The sequence below is a fragment of the Lathamus discolor genome, chromosome 6, assembly GCF_037157495.1.
Source record: "Lathamus discolor isolate bLatDis1 chromosome 6, bLatDis1.hap1, whole genome shotgun sequence".
NCBI classification, from domain to species: Eukaryota; Metazoa; Chordata; class Aves; order Psittaciformes; family Psittacidae; genus Lathamus; species Lathamus discolor.
Window position 1 is genome coordinate 53,309,518 of NC_088889.1, and position 18,326 is coordinate 53,327,843.

The window sequence follows — 18,326 nt, forward strand, 5'->3', positions numbered from 1 at the left end:
GCAGTTTTTCCTGCTACCTGGCAACACTGCAAGTCTTGCACAGTATCTGAGCAAGAAGTGAGGTTGCTTCAGTCTTCTATGCAAGTCGGGATGCTTATTTAAAAGTTTCCAGATATATGGACTGTGACAGAGCTCTGAACTTCACTGTAATTTCTGAAATGGTTTCTTAAGGGTTTCAGTTCACATCTGAGAGGAGGATTCAGGTGGCTTTTGGTACGTTCATATCCCTGTGCTTGAACATCCTTGTTTTAAGCTGTCCCCTACTACATACATGCTGAGGTCAGGATTCGGCTGGTGGCCTTGCTGGTGGGAGAAGCAAAAACTGGCCTGCAGTTCCCTCTCTTAGTTTTGCACTAACTTGGGAGTGCTGACTTTTGTGAAAACATGTTTTTGTCAGTGTTCAAAGCTGCTTGCATGTTACTCAAGAGGCAGAGAGGCAGTAGACCCGAACTGATTAAAGTCACTTCTCTGACAGCAAACTTTGCCCTCTCCCCAAAATGCTAATTTCTAGTGCCAGCCCCAGAAAAGCTGCCCAACTTCTCCCCACACACACACAATCCTGCTTTTTGACAAGCATTAGATGTTGTGGCACCTTTTTCTTTCCTCAGTTGAGAAACACATCAGAGCACCTTTTTAATTTTTCTTTCACTAACAAGCTGAGGATGCTAAACAGGCAGCTGAAAAGTGACCAAGGTTTTAGTGCCAACAAGTGTTGCTGTATGGATCTTGGGATGTTTGTGAACAGGTTTCTTTGAGAAATGGGGCAAGTCCTAGGGGTAGTTTTGCCATGAGCAGCTTTGCCAGCTGTCATTCCCACGTAGTGACAGCCAGGCAGCCAAAGGATCAGCCATTCCTGTGCCACGAGTACTCATGAGTCCCTCTAATCAGGAGGGACTGATCCAGATGAAGGCAAAGGATGGGAGTAGAGGCTGCAAGGACCTATGCCCCCAGCATCCTTCGACTGAGCTCAGCTGTGGCAGCTGGATGTACATCACAGTAGCCCTGAAAAGTCTCTTTTTTTATGACAGCTGAAGCTGTTGTTGCTTTAGGTCAGACACTGCCTTTGCCCCAGCACCATTCAGTTTGGCCTGGATCTAAAACCTGCTCTTCCCTGGGGGCCTGTTGAGAAGAGAGCCAGAGTTGCTGCAAGCTGTGTAGCCCTTTGGCAAAGAGCCATCATTTACAGCCCTGGTCACAGCCATGCTACTGCACATGGTAGCCAAGAGAACCTGCAAGAACCATAGGTTTGAAACATACCCATGAGCCAGAGATGACTCTCCCCTGGCTCATTAACTCCCAAAAAGACTTTAGACAGGACCAGCTTGCTGAAAACACCCTCAAAACTCAATGACACAGAGACAAGAAGGTGGCTGGTTAGGTATAACTACTTAGCTACCTTCCTAACCATTGTCCACCCTTATTAATGGTTAAACTCTCGCCGTGTCATTGCTTGCTGTTCCTCGCCAATTCAAACTCTTTCAGGTGGGAGGGAGGGTGAAGAATGGAGAGAAAACAACACCAAAGACCTGTTTGTATTCCTCAAGACACCCATGTAAACAGCACCTCAGGTTACCTGTAAGTGGCATTTGCTTTCCCATTACGGGGTATTTATTGAATTCAGAACTGCATGAATGAGTAGGGCCTTAGCCTTGTCTTGAAATGGGCAAATATGTATGTGTGCGTAACTCCCATTCTTTGTATGTACATGGCATCCTTCCCTCATCTCCACAGTACCACAGAGACTCAGTTTTATGCTTATTTATCTCCATAGTCTCTTGAGGACTTTTTAAAAAATGAGGTCTGACTAATTTACCCAAAGTCCGAAAAAACCCTGGTGTCAGCACAGAGGATTGAGTTGAGTATTTGTCAGCATGGCAAGTGGATCACCATGAAGTCCTTCCAGTGTACCTCAGATCTCACAGCAGCCCTTTGGCCTTGGGCACCTGCCCTTCTCTTTTTACAGGGGAGGGTGATGAAGCTGTGCCAAGCTCGTGCTCTCATGGGGCTGTGTGCCTCATGGGCGCCCATGCATGGCACTCATGGAGTCACAGGGGCTTTGCCTGGCCACAAGGCTGTGGGCAGGTAACTCATGCCTCTGCTTGGCCACTGGCAATCTCAACCCTTTACTGACCTGAAACTGCTGATAGTAATAGATTTGCTAAACCACATATTTTTCCTGTTGCAGTCATATGCTCAATGAGAATTAAGCTGAGTCCACTTCCTTACTCATTCTCCTGCCCAATGGCCATGACGTGATGTTTGAACCATGTGTGTGTGAACCTTTCTCGACAGACAAAGACCTGTACCCAGCCTTCGCCTGAGACTTGGACCAAACTACACTTGGACCTTCTGTCAGTTTGAAAAGTTCAGTCAACCTTTTTTTCAACTTTCACATTCCTCTGCCCTCTATGGGATTTGACTGAAGGCAAAGGCACCAAAATACCCTGAGAAATGCTGTCTTGTCAGAAGTTCTGACCTGCTAAAACCAGGTTTTCTGATCAATTCTCATGATTTCCAGGCCAAAAAACAATTTGGGCAAGGTTCAAGCTGACATCCAGGCCAACACTTTCAAGTGCTCTCATTGACAGGTAATCAGTCAAAAATCTCTCTCCTGAGTTCGGTGGCACCAACATGAAAGGTGCATCAACATGAAAGGTACACCAACAGAAGATTTGAAGTCAGTATTTTTCATTGCATGACCGCACCAGTGTTCCCATTTCAAAGCCTGATGTAGGATGGAATGAACAGAACCTACGTGTTTTCACTGCCTGTGTTTGACAGAGGACAAAGGTTTTGCTTTACCACAGGTGAGGATATGTTGTACAGCTGTGGCAGCCCCTCAGTCAGATGTGGCACTTGATAACCTGACCTCAGGGATAATGCTGAGACTTTCTGGGAGCCCATTACTAAACTGTCATGTTACTTAATTAGCTATATGCTTTCCTTTTGGTTTTTTAGTTCTTCTCACTCTTTTATCTGGCAGGCAGGTTGGTTCACAGCACAGCATGCTGGGAAGTTGGGCCAATACAAGTGCCTTTCCATGCAAATATATCCCATATAGCAAGAATGGGGTCTCTTGGGCTGTCCTTCCTATTCCAACCCTGATCTACTACCATATGCTCCTGCAGATGCTACTGTGGTCTTTGTCTTTCCCTGAAAAATCACTTGAGCCTCAGATGGGATGCGGGAGGTTTGAGGGCACATGCCCATAGAGCAGTCAAGCAGCTGAGCAAAAAGCATTATGGAGGAGATAATGAACTTTTTTTTAACTAACAACGTCAGCCAGTTACATTTCAGCTTCCACCTACCTAGCCCTGCCATCAAGATCAGGCATTCCTTGCCTTGCAAGAAAATTAGTGGGGGGAAAAGAGGGAAGTGGAAGTTCTTCTGTTTTACAGCTGTTAATGAAATATCATTTCATCACCTGTAAAACCAAGAATAGACACTTCTCCAGTTTCCCAAACACTTGTCCACATGATGCTGCAGCTCTTCTCAGAAGTTTGCTCCTAAAGGATGACACTGATGGGACAGAGGGTAATTTAGTTTCAGGAAGGTTATTGCCTCATAGCACAGGGGAGACAAGGGTTTGAGGGCTTGAGTCTGAGCTTGACAGCCTCTCAATTGCACATCAGGTATCTTAGTCAAGCAACCAGCCTTCCCTCCCTACAACAGTATACAAACAAACCAGCCAGAGTTTAGAAGTTAAAAAACAAATCAAAACCATGTAAGTATGTAAGTATTATACTAGTGCCCTGTTGCCTAAGGAAGAAAAGGCAGAACTGGTCAATACCATTTTGATGGTGAGGTACATGCACCTGTATGGATGCTGTGTACAGCAGGACCCTGTTTCCTGCGGAACAGCTGAAAGATGAATTATGGAACATGAAGGCAGTAATGCCTCTAGTGGGATCAAGAGAGCACCAGATTCAGCAGCTCTGCCTCAGGCAAAGAACAGGTGAGTCCCTAAGGATGCTTGTTTGCTTCCTTGCTGGCTTTTCCTACTCCTCAGGAGAGACAGGGTGAGTCCCAAGATTATCTCCCCACAAGCAGCAGTCACACCACCTTGACCATGCTCTGAAACGAGATTGAGATGGTCCTTTGCCTGGTCACACTTACTGGGGCCTCATCAGCTGCTTCATCTCCCTCCAGAGGGAAATCGTGAGGAGGCATGGCTGGTTCCTTACTTCATCTCAGCTTTCTGCTCTTTCTCCCTTTTCTCTTCCTGCAGCTGCTCAGGCTGTTTGTCACCGCATCCAGCGTACTCAGTGTCAGTGTGCACCAGGAAGAGATCTCATCTCCAAGCCATGCTGGCTTAGCGGCTGGAAGCCAGCATCTTTCTTCCACCAGATACCATCCAACCTTGAATCCCATCGTCCAGGTATACAGAACAGTGGCCCGAAGCAAAGCTCTTCCTTGACTCTGATACTTCTATCCAGATGATGGGTTAGTTTAGATGGTAAAGAATTTTTCTAACATTACTAATGTGAAGAAATAAAGAGCTATCAAACCAAAATATAACTGACTCCCAGTTGCCTTTTATCTGGCTGTGCTTTATTTGCACAAGCTGAAGAACTTCATGGTGCCAGGAGGAATGTGATAGAAGTTCTTTGTCTCATAAATTATTTTGGCCCAGTCTTCCCCAGGGATATAGGGCATGAGAGCAAGAGCTGGCAGCATGGGTTCTGCTCCCAGCTTTGGCACTGACCTGCTGCATGACCTTGGACAACTCACTTCACCTCCCCTGAGCTTCTGTTTCCCATCCTCTCTTTTGTCTGCCTTGTTTATTTGGAGTGTCAACTCCTAGAGAAAGGAATTTAGCCTCCCTGGCTGCTTGCAGATTGCATAGCATGAGGAGAACTCAATCAGACTTGTTCCTGGGAGGTATTACAGTAAAAAAATTCATTATGATGACTGAGAACTAGCATTTGCTGAACAATTAAATGGGCGGTTTTAATTATTAAGTGGCATACATGAATTAACAGGACATTTCTGGCACTTTAGGGTGTTTGTCCACGGGTGGTGACTGCTGTTTCTTTCCTTTTCTGTGGCTACACCAAAGGCCATGTTTACCAGTCCCATAAATTCTGACATCTTCTCCCTGTCCCAGCTGCACAGTGGGAGGAGTGGGAAGCATCTGCTGGAGAAGAGGGAGAGTCCGTTGGAGGTAATGAAGAAGGCTCCTCTCAGAGTCCTCCCCTTGTGAACATCTGGACAGATAACAGTTCTTCTGAGAAAGATTGAAAGAGCCGGTGAGGCCTCCTGGAAAGGGCAGGGAAGCCGTCTGCCTCAGAGCTGGTCGGGGTCAAGGGCAGAAAGGCCAAGAGAGGCTGTGCGGTCTAATGCAGACCCTGTCACCTAGAGGTTGAAAGTGAAACAGATTAAACCAAGGCTACCAAAGACGATCTTTGAGTGAAACCACGAGACCCTTGATCCCAGAATATACCTCTTTTAGGCAAGTGCTGCAGCCTTGAAATACATTTAACCATATGGATGGTATCAAGAGATGTAATAAAAGGCTTGCCATTTTATTCATGGCTCCGGAGGAGACTCCATGCTTACCCACTGGTTTCTCCTCTATTCAGCAAGTCCCCCTGGCAGTGCCACCCCTGTCCTACAGCCAAGAGCATGCCCTCCTCTTTCCACAGAGTGACCCGTGACGCGCACACAAGGACATCACCACATGACAAGAATCACATCATTTGCTCTATTGGCCACTCCACAGCAACAGCTAGAAGCAGGTTAACTGGTGGTTCACAGGACCTGTGTACAGGTTGCCCAAAGAAGTGGTGAATGCTCCACCCCTGCCACATCTAAGAGAATAGGCTCCACCTGGTCTTAAATTCCCTTATCCCCACTGCAATGGGAGCTTAAGAAACTCCAGAGATGGATGAACACATGTAGAAAAGCAATGCTAAGGTGCAGGGCGAGCGTGAGTGAGGATTACCTTGTGCATTGCCATCGAGGGTGTTTACGGATTTATGTTTTGCCACTAGATCCAGCTGGCTACACACCCCGATGTCTTCAATGCATAAAGCAGGCAAAGGGCAGTGGTTGCATATTTTAAAGAATATAATAAAAGAAGGGGGAAAAAATCTGTTTTTCAGAGCTCGCAGGTTGCTGTTGAGCAGCTACTCCTTTCCATGACAGACACTGCGGCTCAGAGACCCCTGCAGACATGCAGTTGCCAGGGTCTGAAGGGCAAAATTCCTGTGTCTCAGTCTCCAAATTCCTCAAATAAGTCCCTCCAATTTTTATGTTTTCATAAAGACATGGCCTGCTGCCGGGTGACCTGGAAGAGGCATCGCAGTGCTTTGTCAGCACACTTGCCTCACTGCAGAAGCTAAGGACCAAGTTGTCTTATTAATCATTTAAAAAGTGGTGAGGTAAAAAAAGGCACAGTTCTGGCTAATTGTGGCGGGGGGGGGGGGGGGGAAATGAGGTCAGAGTTCATTTTTCTCTGCACTGCTGCTTCACAGTTCACTGGCTGACAAGGGAAGAAAGATAACAAGAGACTGGAGATAGTTCAGGGAACAACCTCCCTCTCCCAAGGAGTGGAGGGGGAGTTCAGGTTTCTGACATGGATGGAGAGGCAGCTGCGCTGGCTGCCGAGCTACAGGACTTGGAGGGCATGCCGTGAGGTACTCCATGAGGGGGTGGAGGGTTTTGGCCCCAGCATACGTGGAGCAAGGGGAGAGACTGCCTCAACTTTTGCCACCCCATAGATGTGCTGACATTGGTGCTGGTCTCAGGGAAGTCTGAGCTGGGAGGAATCAGGAGCCTTCCATCATCAGTGGCCATGCAGGAATTCAAGCGGATGTATTTGATTCAATCTCACCCTCGGGGTTTATCCACTCTCTGTTTTTTGGTTTCTTTTTAATTTAACATCTATGCAAAAGTATATGTTGGAGGGGAGAGCAGAGTCCTGGTGCTCCTTCCCACTCTAGCACAGGGGTGACGATACGACAAAGCCTGCCAAACCGCCCTTCCCTCCTTCCATCCCCTACAGTCACTCCCGCTACGAGCGGCAATTGCTGGAGTAACTGAGACCTCCTCAGGAGCGTGAGATCCAGAATCATTCATTTTATGGGGCCCTCCTGCGAGAGCAAGGGATTTGTTACCCTGATTCCTGCTGGGGAAGCGCTCCCACAGCCAGAATGCGAAACACAATACAGCACGGGCTCTGACATTCAAGCTGGGTTATTTGAGGCGAGTTTGTTATATGGGGCCTACGCAGCACAATTCCAGCAGTAATTATACAGGCTCCTTGCACCGCTCTGACTAGTTAAATACTAACTCTAGCCTGAAATCACAAAGCCGCCAAGCAAAGCCAATGTGCTGTGGCTGCCTTTAGGGGTGTAGAGGGAGGAAGGAGGTCAGGAGAAGGAATTGCAACCAGGAGGTGGTTGTTTAGTGGAGATCCCTGCGCTGGAGGGCATACGCTACTATGGGAAGTTTGCTTCTGTGAGCATGAGCAATGGACTATGGCAGGTGGCTTGGGACCTTCTTCAGCACTGGCATTTGTGGTAATTCCAGTGTTAATGCTAGCGTTAAACTTTCTGCTACAGAAAATGAAGTGGTAGCTAAAGCTCCTAAGTCAACAGCGCAACATGCACTAAAATCACTAGGGTTGTGCTAACAAGGCAAGAGAGTTTCAAGAGGATGTGAGCAAATAGTGTCAGAAAAAAAAATCACAGAAATAATGTCAAGATTGCTTAAGGCAAATCAACGTGTTTGATACTGGATTCACACAGGTGGTTCTTACTGATGTTCTTGCCCATTGTAAGACTTACGGCTGCAGTTCACTGCTGGTTTTGAACTAATTTCCACTATGATTATGGTCCAGAACTGGGGGACACAACATCAGGCATCCTCTGCTCATCCTGCCTCACTTCAGCTGTCTCCAGTGTAGGTCTTCACAAGTGAGCTGGGCATCCAAACTCACATTATAGTCACGTGTGGCCTAGTCAACACAGAGAAGTTTGCAGTGTTTCATGTCGTCCTAAAGTGGACACCTACACCTGTTTGGAGGAACTGTCCCACAGCTGCATGGAAAATAACAGCTGAGAGGCTGTGGCTCTCTCATCACCACTGTTAGATTTGACCAAAACAAGAGTGATGTCTCACACTGTAGGAACAGGGGCTGTGTTCAGAAACAGAAGCTATCTCCTGAGGCAGAGGCTGTTGGACAATGAAACAAGACCTCACTCTTGGGCCATGGGGAGTCTCCAGGCAGCATCTGAATTTCTTCTGTGACACTTTTAGTAGCACATTCAAAAACAAGGACATGCACATCGCACAACAAGCACAGCTGCTGAGAACAAGAATCCATAGAAGGAATGGGAGCCCTTTGTAAAACATCTTCCATTTGAAGGGTGCAGAGGTGTCTTGGCAGACACACAGAGTCATAGAATCATAGAATAGTTAGGGTTGGAAAGGACCTCAAGATCATCTAGTTCCAACCCACCTGCCATGGGCAGGGACACCTCCCACTCAACTAAATGGGAAAACCCTCCATGAAGCAAATTGTTTTTAATATCCATATAAACACACCTTCTTAAAATCAAATCCCAGATACCAGTGATCTCTGTCTATTTACTTTAACTGCATAGTTAATATTTCAAAGTTCTCTGACTCAACAGGCATCATCTGGGCATCCAATTGCCAGCTTGTGGCTACACTAGAGCTATGGAGACTATGTGGTATCTGGAATTTCTGTGGATGTCACAAGAGCAAGACAGAGCTACACTGCTGCTACCAGACCTAACACACACTGATTTAATCAGCACATGCTCAGAATCATCAAATAGTTAGGGTTGGAAAGGACCTTAAGATCATCCAGTTCCAACCCCCCTGCCATGGGCAGGGACACCTCACACTAAACCATGTCCCCCAAGGCTTTGTCCAACCTGGCCTTGAACACTCCCAGGGATGGAGCATTTACCATTTCTTCAGGCAACCTGTTCAGTGCCTCAGCACCCTCACAGTAAAGAACTTCTTCCTTATATCTAATCTGAACTTCCCCTGTGGAAGTTTAAACCCTTACCCTTTGTCATATCACTACAGTCCCTTTCCAGCATCCTACAGAGCTAAAACGTTGCTTCCAATGAAATGAGGAGCTGAGCTGTCTCTTCTGAACATGATCCCTGGTGGGTTGTACACAGGTGTTGGCCCAACTTTGGGAAAGCTCTGATGAGGAGGAGAGTGGGAGGTCCATCACTTCCACAAACCCATCTTCCTGCATCTTTACTCTTCTCTTTATCCCCAATCTGATATGTAGTAAGAGGGAAGGAAGAGAGGGAGACTAGTTGAAGTGTAGATCCGAAAGTTTGCTGGGAACATTTGACTTGGAGCTCTATCTGAGGTGAGATCAAGGCAGCATGCGTGAATAGAACAAGGGTTACAAGCTGCTTGTGTCTGCCTTGGATGCCAGCAGTTATTCAATAGCCTGTACTACAAAGGTCAGGCCAGTGATCACAACAGGCTGTGAGTCTGTCCGTATCAAGCACAGGGCTAGTCAGCCTAGGGAGAGCTATCTGGAGGGTGTTGCCTAAAGGTAGGATCAAAAACAAAGTCCTGAAAGACTTCTCTTCCTCAATCGAGCATGGTAGAGCAGGCACAGGTTGCAGGAGTGTGTGTGAGGGTAGAAAGATGTTATTAAGCCCCTGTGAGAAGGTAGCCTGTTTCCTGAAGGCTGCACAAGTCCCCACCAGCATCACTGGTGGTGTGGAAGCACCAGCGGCTGAGCAGGTAAAAGGTGGGTGGGCTGTTTGGGCCAGACACTAGCGAAAGGCTCCATCATGCTCAGAACTACAAAATGGCTTCAAATTAACCTGAAATGGTAAGACATGTGAAACGGAACAGTGGATAACAAGGGCTGAACAGAGGGTTATAGTCATCTCCAAAGACCATGTCCCCCAGCCCTTGCAGACAGAACACCCATCCCTTTCCTTCCCATCCCTATTTTCTCTTGATGCAAGATAATCCCTAATAGCGCTTTTGCTATGGAAGTAACAATGTGTCTTCCCCCCCCCCCTTTCTTTTTTCCTGGCTGGGACGTCAGTAAGGACCCTTCTGCATTTAGACATGAAGGAAGAGAAGGAAAACAATCTTGTTTTCAATAAGTCAGGGTCTCTTCCTCCATTGCTCAACTGCCCATTTGCACAAGGCTTTCTGGCCCCATAGTAGCCTGTTTCCCTGGAGAGTGCCGTTGACATGGGGAGGCGAGGCGGTGTTGGAAGGTAGCCTGAGGATAATAGGCGTTATAAAGAGGAATTTTTTTTCCTGCTGTTTTTGTTTGTTTTACCACAGAGGCTCAGAGGAGCTGGCCAAGAGCCTCACACAGCAGGTGCTGCCTGGGAATGCAAGGGGAGCAAAATTCCTACTAAATGGAAGCATTATTTGACACCAGTGCCTTTCGCAATCTTTTTCTTTTGTTTCAGACAAACTCCAAGGCCTCCTGGGCTTTGCGGTCAAAGCTGAGTTGGACTCTTCTGCAGGGGAGGAAAGGGAAGTAGTAAAGGGTGTCCCCAAACATGGCAAAGACTTGGGTGACAGAGACCAAGCCTTCTGGAAACAATACTCCTGGGTTCCCGCAGAAGTAGCAAGAGGGCCAAGAAAAAATAAAAATCCCCTTTGGCTCCCCCACAGCAGTTTTACATTTTTTTTCTTTTTTTTTTTTTCTTTAGTGAAGAAGAAGTTGAGCCTTCACACCCACGCCAAAATGGTCTCACCGTTTGGAGACCTCTGAGCCTGGATCCACAGGAGCAGGTCGCAGCTTTGCCCAGCTTGGTTATTTCTCTCCTATGGCTGTTGCAAGACTGGAAGAGAGTAAGTGTGGTTGGGGGAAAGCAGGCTAACTCATTCCTTCAGCAGAGGTTTCCCCTGTGGCTCAATCCTTCAGCTCCTCTCGTTTTCTTTTGTCACTCAGCTCCTCGCCTATAAAACTGGTAGGAGCTATGTGAGGATCACATATTGACAGCATGGGATGTAGAACTATTTCGTAAGTGATGGATCTGTAGGAATACCCAGATAGAAGGAGATCAGAATTTTCCAGAAATGACAGGCTTTGCCACAGACTTTACATCCTTTTTTTTTTACAAGCAGGCAGGCTGCCTCTGAATGCTTTCCTCTTACCAGCAAAGACTCAGTTTTCGTAGCCTTGTGTTTGGATACCCCACTTTGATGAAATGAACCTGCAGAAGGGCCTGGTGATAGCTCATTTCTCTAAGCTTATGAACGTGCAGTAACTGACTGTGCCTGCAGTATTCAGGTACATCTGTCTCATGATTGTCCTTGAGCAAAAGGACAGTGCTGTTTGCTCCACGCCTGGTGTGCTGGGGTCATGCACACTGGTGGAGCCCTAGGGTGATCCTTCAAGGCTGGTGCTATTAATATTAATGATGTTCTTCTCCTTGCACACTCTAGTTCTTGGGAAGCCAACAGTCCCTCCTGCGCCAGACTGGATGCCTTTATGCCACATTCCTTAGCTACAATCACGCACCGGCTCTCCAAAACAAGTACAAAGCATGACTCCCAGTTAAACGGATGACATGGTTCTTCAAGCCCAGAGGTAAAATCTAGGAGCAGAAACACGACAGCTACGTGGTACCCACATTCCTGCCACTAGTGTCACCAGTATTTCTGCCTACCAGCGTGCAGCAGGTTTTTTTCTTGAACAGAGAAATATCAATGTGAGACAATAATAATCTGATTCTTCCAAGCACTTACACTGCTATTTATTAAGTATACTAAAAATAATGAAAGCCAATGACATTTGGAGGGCAGAAAGTCATAGAGTTCAGGAAATGAAATTGAAATTGAAATGAGCCTTTTTCAGAGGGCTGTTCATGTAACATTGAAATTTCTGGCCACTCAGAAAGTAGAAAGAAGGATAATACTGAAAAAAAAAACACCACCAACTTTCAAGCTTCTGGTGTAAACTGGCACTGGTGAGAAGAGTATGCACTTGACAAACCGCAATAATGATCAAGCCCTTCGGGATCAGGAGTCCCAGTGAATGACATACCTACTGAAAAACAGAAAGGGTGCAGAGTAAGATTGCACAACTAATTTCAAAGCTGGCAAATATGACCTGGTGGTGTGAGAGACAGGTTTATATCTGTCTCCATGTCAAAAAAGGATGGTGAGAGAGTAATAATGTACAACACATCTATTCAGGGAGACGGGTGAGCCCTTTGGCAAGGCTGGACATGGCCGTTGTTTCAGCAAAAAACGTTATATCGGTTTTTGCATCAGCAAGTTCAATTTCTGTTCATACTTCTAAATGAAGGCATTTCGAAAAATGCTTTTAAAATACTCCAGATTAGTATTCTCTGTATTAATTAAGAACAAATAACACCGCTAGCAACAGTGTAAAATGTTTTTTTAATAGCCAAAACTGCACTAAAGTTGAGTCACAAATACTTATGATACATCAGCATTTTATCCAGATGTCAGGCAAATAAAAACAAACCCCAAAGTTTGAAAAATGTAGCTTGCCAGGCTACAAAGCAGAGAAAGGTGCAAAACAGACAGCTAGATGTGAAGCCAAACAAATGCAGATTAGAAGCAAAGCACATTTTTTAATTCATGTGCTTCAAAATCAAAGTGGTGAATCTCCAAATTCCGATGTGTTCACATTCTCATATCTTAGTGTGTCCGGGGCTGGATGCTTTTCTGGAAGATGCAGCAAAGCTACTGGGCCCAATGCTGGGCTAACTGGCTACAACCGAATGGCTCTGAAATATAGGAAGTCATACCAGATGTTCTCATGGTTCCTTCTGGCCTTAAACCCTGTGAATCTATGAATGAGTTTCTGAATCTGTGAAATCCCAAGTCCTAAGAATACAAACATATGAGTAGAGTTATATTTCTGGCCTCCAGATCAGAAGAAAGATATTGAATGTGCATTGTTGCGATAAATCAAAGAAGCAGCTAAATTGGAGCTGTAATAAAAGTCAACTGCAGATCTTTGTGCAGAAATTGGTCATATGTCATATGAGGACAAGGTTCAGAGAAGCTATTTCTCAACATCTGAAATGATTGCTTTTTGGAGCAGCCCCTTCCAAACACTGTGGTGGAGATCCTCCTCTGGACTTGGACCTCAATGCCATACAGGAGCTCGTTTGACAAGTGACGATCAGTGTGGCACTGAACACTGTTGACCACAGTGTAATTGAGGTGGGCCATGAAAACCAGCAGTGAGACATTCAAGTCCAGAGAAAGGGCATTTGTTTTGTTGGGCTTCTTTAAGGGGAAGCTTGTCAAAACTTAGTAAATTGAAAGGCATAGTCAGCAAGAGAGCTCTTCAGCCATGGTTGAAGCACAATCACACCAAGCACATATCCACTCACTTCCCTCCTCTGAAAAAAGAAGAGCAACAACAACAGCAACAATAACATTAAAAAACCAATAACTAAACCACCAAACAAAAGAATTGTGATACTTCTGACTGTTTTAATAGCACTTTTTAATCTCATTCGTTTTGGGAGGAAATCTTCTATATGCCCCATAACTGGACTCAGGCGACCAAAGTTTGAGTCTCACCACTGAAATGCCTTCTTGCCAAGCTCTGACCATCTCAGTTTCCTGTCCTTTACCATCTCTCTCAGCTATGTCTTTGGCTGGAGAAGGGATAGGAGCAGGTGGGAGCCAGCTGGGAGCTAATGTGCCTCATCAGCACAACGTGGGGTGATTACTAAGATGGACGGTTGGCCACCATGATGCAGATCTCCCTTATCCATGCATGAGGATGGGCATGTTTAGATGGCTGCTTTAAAGAAAACCTTCAAGAAATGAAGATCTCACTTGAATGAAACTCTCAGAGAAAAAGCATGTGCTGCCAAAATTCTCTAGTGGAGCACCCTTATTATATAATGCCAGACTACATGTGTCGTGCAAAGTACTGTATGTCATTTTCAGAGGGCCCGTTGATACTCTAAAGTCACCACCAATGTCACGCAACACTGGGTGAAGCAACGAGGATGGCAATATCACCAAGAAATACATAATGCCAATGACAGTGGAACTAATGTGGAAGCGATTATCCTTACATTATTCAACACTTCCAATTGCTCTCTGGTTTAAGTGGCTATATGATGTAATAATATATAAATACTGTAATGAAGGGTTTATATATAGCCACCCTCAGTGTTACCAGTGAAAGTATTAATGCATTTTTCCCACGCTATGTTCATTGACTGCAGCAGAACAACCCATTTTCAAGGGACTGTCTCAAAAGAGTGTTTAAGCCATTCCTCAGTCACAGGAACAGGTGAATGTCTAATGCAGCAGGCAAAGTAATAAGTTTTAAATATGGGGATTAAAAAAAAAAACAAAGGCAAAAAAATAAAGGTGAAGAGAGGACATGACTCAAATGGAAAAAAGAAGGTTAAAGTGTCTCTAAAGGTGGCAACTGCTTTCCAGCCTGGGGACCAAAGGACTCCCTGGAGCAGTGGAAGCTTGCACCCAGCTCTGATTTAAGACATGAGCACTGAGAGAGAAGTGATCAGACCTTGGGGCTGTGCCAAAAACAGGACCAAAAGCAGCTTCAGGTCTCAGAAATCAGGAGTGAAGCCATTCACACCACCAGAGTCACACTCAATTTCTAACAGTGTTTGCCTTAACTGAGCTGCTGCTCCTGCCTGATCCTTCATGTAGCTTTCCAAAGCACCCTGGAGCCACCAATAGTTTCCAGATGTTTCTCCTCCCTAAGGGTAGTATGGAGAGGAAAATGGCAGTTCTTGAATGGTTGAAGATGCAGGCTTTCAGAAGGACTATGTGGCATTTGCAAAGACACTGCAACACTCCCATTCCTACGCTCCATCTGTAAAGAGAGTTCCCTTTCACTCTGAACACAGTGAAAATAGGAAAAGGCAAAAAGAAAAATACTCCCTTTTCCCTTGTGGGAGAAAAGTGTGATTTCATCATTGTGAAGTGTGGGTTTCTTGGGTGCACAGGAGAAGCTACAATTACCTGGAAAGACAAACTGGTGGAGATGGGATTTCTGGCTCTCTGGTCCACCTTCCTGCTGTGCTGCACCAGGTCCTGCCCCACTCCTGATCCTCTCATGTCCCACAGCTTTATGCTGGTCCAGGAAGAGCTGCTTTACAGAAATTTACCTGCTACCTTCATTTTCCCTACTTGGCAATGAGCTTTCCTTGCCTTTAAATCTACTAATTTATGTGACACATAATTCCTTACAGAGTGCAAAATGTCTTTCCATTTATGGCTTTTTGAGCGGTAAAGACATGGCAAGATTTGTAGAGAAAATGTCAAAAATTCTCTACCCAGTTTAGGACTTTCCCATTCATCTTTCTGACAATATGCCACTCTGAGAGCCTGAAAATCCTGTGTATCCGTGTGGGCTTTTAGTGTGAAGCAGAGCAAGAATTGGGGCATCGGCTTTTCGTGCAAGAGTGACAGCAGGAGGGGATGTACCTTCCTCCACCGCATTGGCATGCTGCCTGCAAGTGCAAGAAACTGCCTTTTTTTCCCTGTTTCACAACAAACAGAGCTGCGCTGTAAACAGCATTCATCACAGAGGGAGTTTCACCGAGAACTGGATGAACGCTAGAAAAATACTATTTACAAGTCCTCCCTCAAATAAAAACCATGTGTTTATTTTGGCACTGACAGTGATTTTCCTAGTGATTGCTTCTGGCAAGTGATCAGGCAGGTACAACAACACTTGCTGAAATATTCAGAGGATCGGGGCATGTTGCAGCTACTTGTGTAAATACGGATCATTGAGCAAACACTTGTGCAAATCTGTGTTCACACGGGTCTGTACAGAGAGGGGTTTGCATAACTGGTTTTGAGAGCTGCCTGTGGGTTCGGGATTCCTGGAGTCAAAGCGGAGAAGCTCTGCAATGTGACGGAGGTAAACAGGGACACACGCATAAACTCACTGAGGAGGGCACAAATCAAAAGAATAGGGCATATAACAAATATATTAACAAATAGTTGAACTGCAGTCAGGCTGCAGAGTTTACAAGCAACCCAGAGACTGAGAAATGGCCAGAGAAACCATTCACGTAAGAACAGATTGTCAAACACATCTGTAAAGTTCCTGCAGCCTTTGCAAACAGAGGCCTGAGTTCAACAGGATTTACTTGGAGCAGTTCATACAATTAAAATTAGGCAAGCGTGTAAATATCTTACTGGAACAGGGCCAGAAGAGAGGACTACAGTTGCGTGGTTAATTGAGTTTGGTGAGTAGTCGTCCAGCTATATTTCCTCAGGGATCAACGCATGGAGCAGATCAATTGGTACTGGAAGAATTAAGTATGGGAATTGCAGGAAAAGGAAGAGCAACAGGAGAGCTGACTGAGCTGGCTAGCAGAGATGGGCAGAGGGGCTGATGTTTAGTCCCCTTAGAGCAGGGACCCAAGGCAGGTGTCACTTTGCACAAACATTTCTCCTGATGCAGTTGGAGACTTAACTGTATGCTGGCTGTAACTGATGTGTCCGCATGTGAAAGCAATTGCGATGGCTGGAAAGGCTTGGGTTCTGTTTTGTTTGTGTTGTTCATTTCCTACAAATGAAATTACCAAGGGATAAATTAAATTAGGTTGTAACATTATTTTGAACATCTTTTTTGGTTTGCTTTACTTCAGATTTTCTGAGAGGCCAGTGTTTACTGTTTAAAGTACAACTTGGCAGAGGTACAATCAGGAGTGAGCAACACGTACCACAAACAAAACCATTAAGACCATTTAGAAAATCTTTGCAAAAGACAATCCAGTGTTACGGGACTAATTTCCCACATGGTCATCACAATCTTATGTCAACATTAACACCATTGAGTTCAGCTGAGCCCTACAGCCACAAAGCTTGTGTGATGGGTTGGAAAACTGTCCCAGTTTAGCATTATGTATACCATATTATTTAAAAGACAAAGAAGCAAGTCCCAGGAGTGTGCAAGCGCCCTGAAGTCTCTGAACTCAGCCCTTTTCCCACTGAAATCAAAGCCAGACCATCTGTGTACTGGGAGGGGCTAGAATCAGGTGTCCCTTAACTGCCACTTGGAAGGCATGGCCACCAACGCTGCACTTTTTTGGGCTTGCTGTGACAGGATGGATGCTCTAGAGAATGGAGAGAGCACTGCAAAGGTGTGTCTTCCTATGCACATCCTCTCCCAGCCACCGATACCTTCTTATTTCTGATTACTTCATGTTTCTCCATTTTTAGAACAATATTTAAATTATTCCTGGCAGAGTAGGAACTACTTTAAAAGCTTCTCAAATCAGCCAGTGTAATCTTCTGTTCTTGTCTGTATGTGTATGGATAGAGAGATATTGTATATCCAAAAAAAAGACGGGAGGTGGTTTTTACCTGATTGATCACTGCGGGTGAGGGGTGGGGTGTGTGTGTGTGTGTGTGTGTGTGTTTGTGTTCATTTTTAGGTCTTTTGGAAGGGCAATTATATGAGACATGTTGGGTTGGCCACTGGGATGAGTAAAACAGTTTGGGAGAGGAAAAGGTTTGTGAATATTTCAGGGTAATTACTAGCAGTTAGTTCCAGAACCAGAAGGAAAAAAAAAAAAAAGAAAAAAGAAAAAATAGAAAGGCAAAGAAAAAGAGAGAACAGCTTTCGCCTGTTACTGATTTCCTTTTTGGTTTCAGGGGCCATTGTTTGTTTTAATGACAGGAAAAGAGAGCTGTCAGAAGACATTTGCATAGTGCAAATAGGGTCACAAATCAGAGGGACTGCATAGATCATTTAGCAGCAAGCAGGCAGACATCGGTGTGCAACTGCAAGAACAGGATTGTTTTCTGGAATATGGGGAAAAGCTGATAGCTTTTCCACATGCAACTGAGGGCTCGAGTAAATTTAGGGGAAAAAAGCTTCCTTCTTGCAGCGGGGTCTGCTGGGCTCTAGTGAAGGCGTTGCTGTTTGTTTATTTTCCTAGCTGCGTGCTTAAGATGCGTTCTTTGAAAATGTAGCTGATGGGTCTGTTTGTATGGACTGCACTGCTGGTGAGTTAGACCAGGGGTTTGTGTTCATTTGGGAAAAGAGAAAGAATCCTGGCCATCAGAAATGTTTACTATATCAGGAAATGAATTCACTACTTGAGGGTTCCAGTGGATATAAAACAAAAATTAAAACAAGAGCCTTGTATAAACCCACTTTGTATTGTCTCCTCCATAAACAGCCCCATACGTGACAAAGCTCGGAGTGAGCGAGAGAGGTGGTTTTATTGGGGCATGTGGAGGGGAGTTAATTGCTGGTGTGTTTTGATTTTTTTTGCACATGTTGGTGAGTTTGAAGCAAAATCTGGTCTTTTCTTCCTCCCGTTCCAGGGAGAGCTGAGCCTTTGCTGAGA

The 18,326-nt window shown here is 45.3% G+C and overlaps 2 long non-coding RNA genes across 5 annotated transcripts in view; both read left to right on the forward strand.

Annotated features, from left to right (window-relative positions):
* Nucleotides 1-1,132: 1,132 nt before the first annotated feature.
* On the forward strand, nucleotides 1,133-4,502 carry LOC136017412 (uncharacterized). The gene is made up of 3 exons (XR_010613932.1): nucleotides 1,133-1,575; nucleotides 2,186-2,807; nucleotides 4,229-4,502. It is a non-coding gene; the product is annotated as an uncharacterized LOC136017412 (long non-coding RNA).
* Nucleotides 4,503-6,496: 1,994 nt separating this feature from the next.
* LOC136016096 (uncharacterized) overlaps nucleotides 6,497-18,326 on the forward strand; it is a 45,471-nt gene continuing 33,641 nt past the window's right edge. For 2 of the 4 annotated variants that reach the window (XR_010613494.1, XR_010613493.1), the window contains exons 1-3: nucleotides 6,497-6,638; nucleotides 10,686-10,827; nucleotides 11,425-11,569. This is a non-coding gene — a long non-coding RNA (uncharacterized LOC136016096). Of the gene's footprint in view, nucleotides 6,639-9,544; nucleotides 9,748-10,685; nucleotides 10,828-11,424; nucleotides 11,570-12,652; nucleotides 16,590-18,326 lie in introns of those variants that run through there. The other 2 variants (XR_010613492.1, XR_010613495.1) reach the window with 2 other exon arrangements.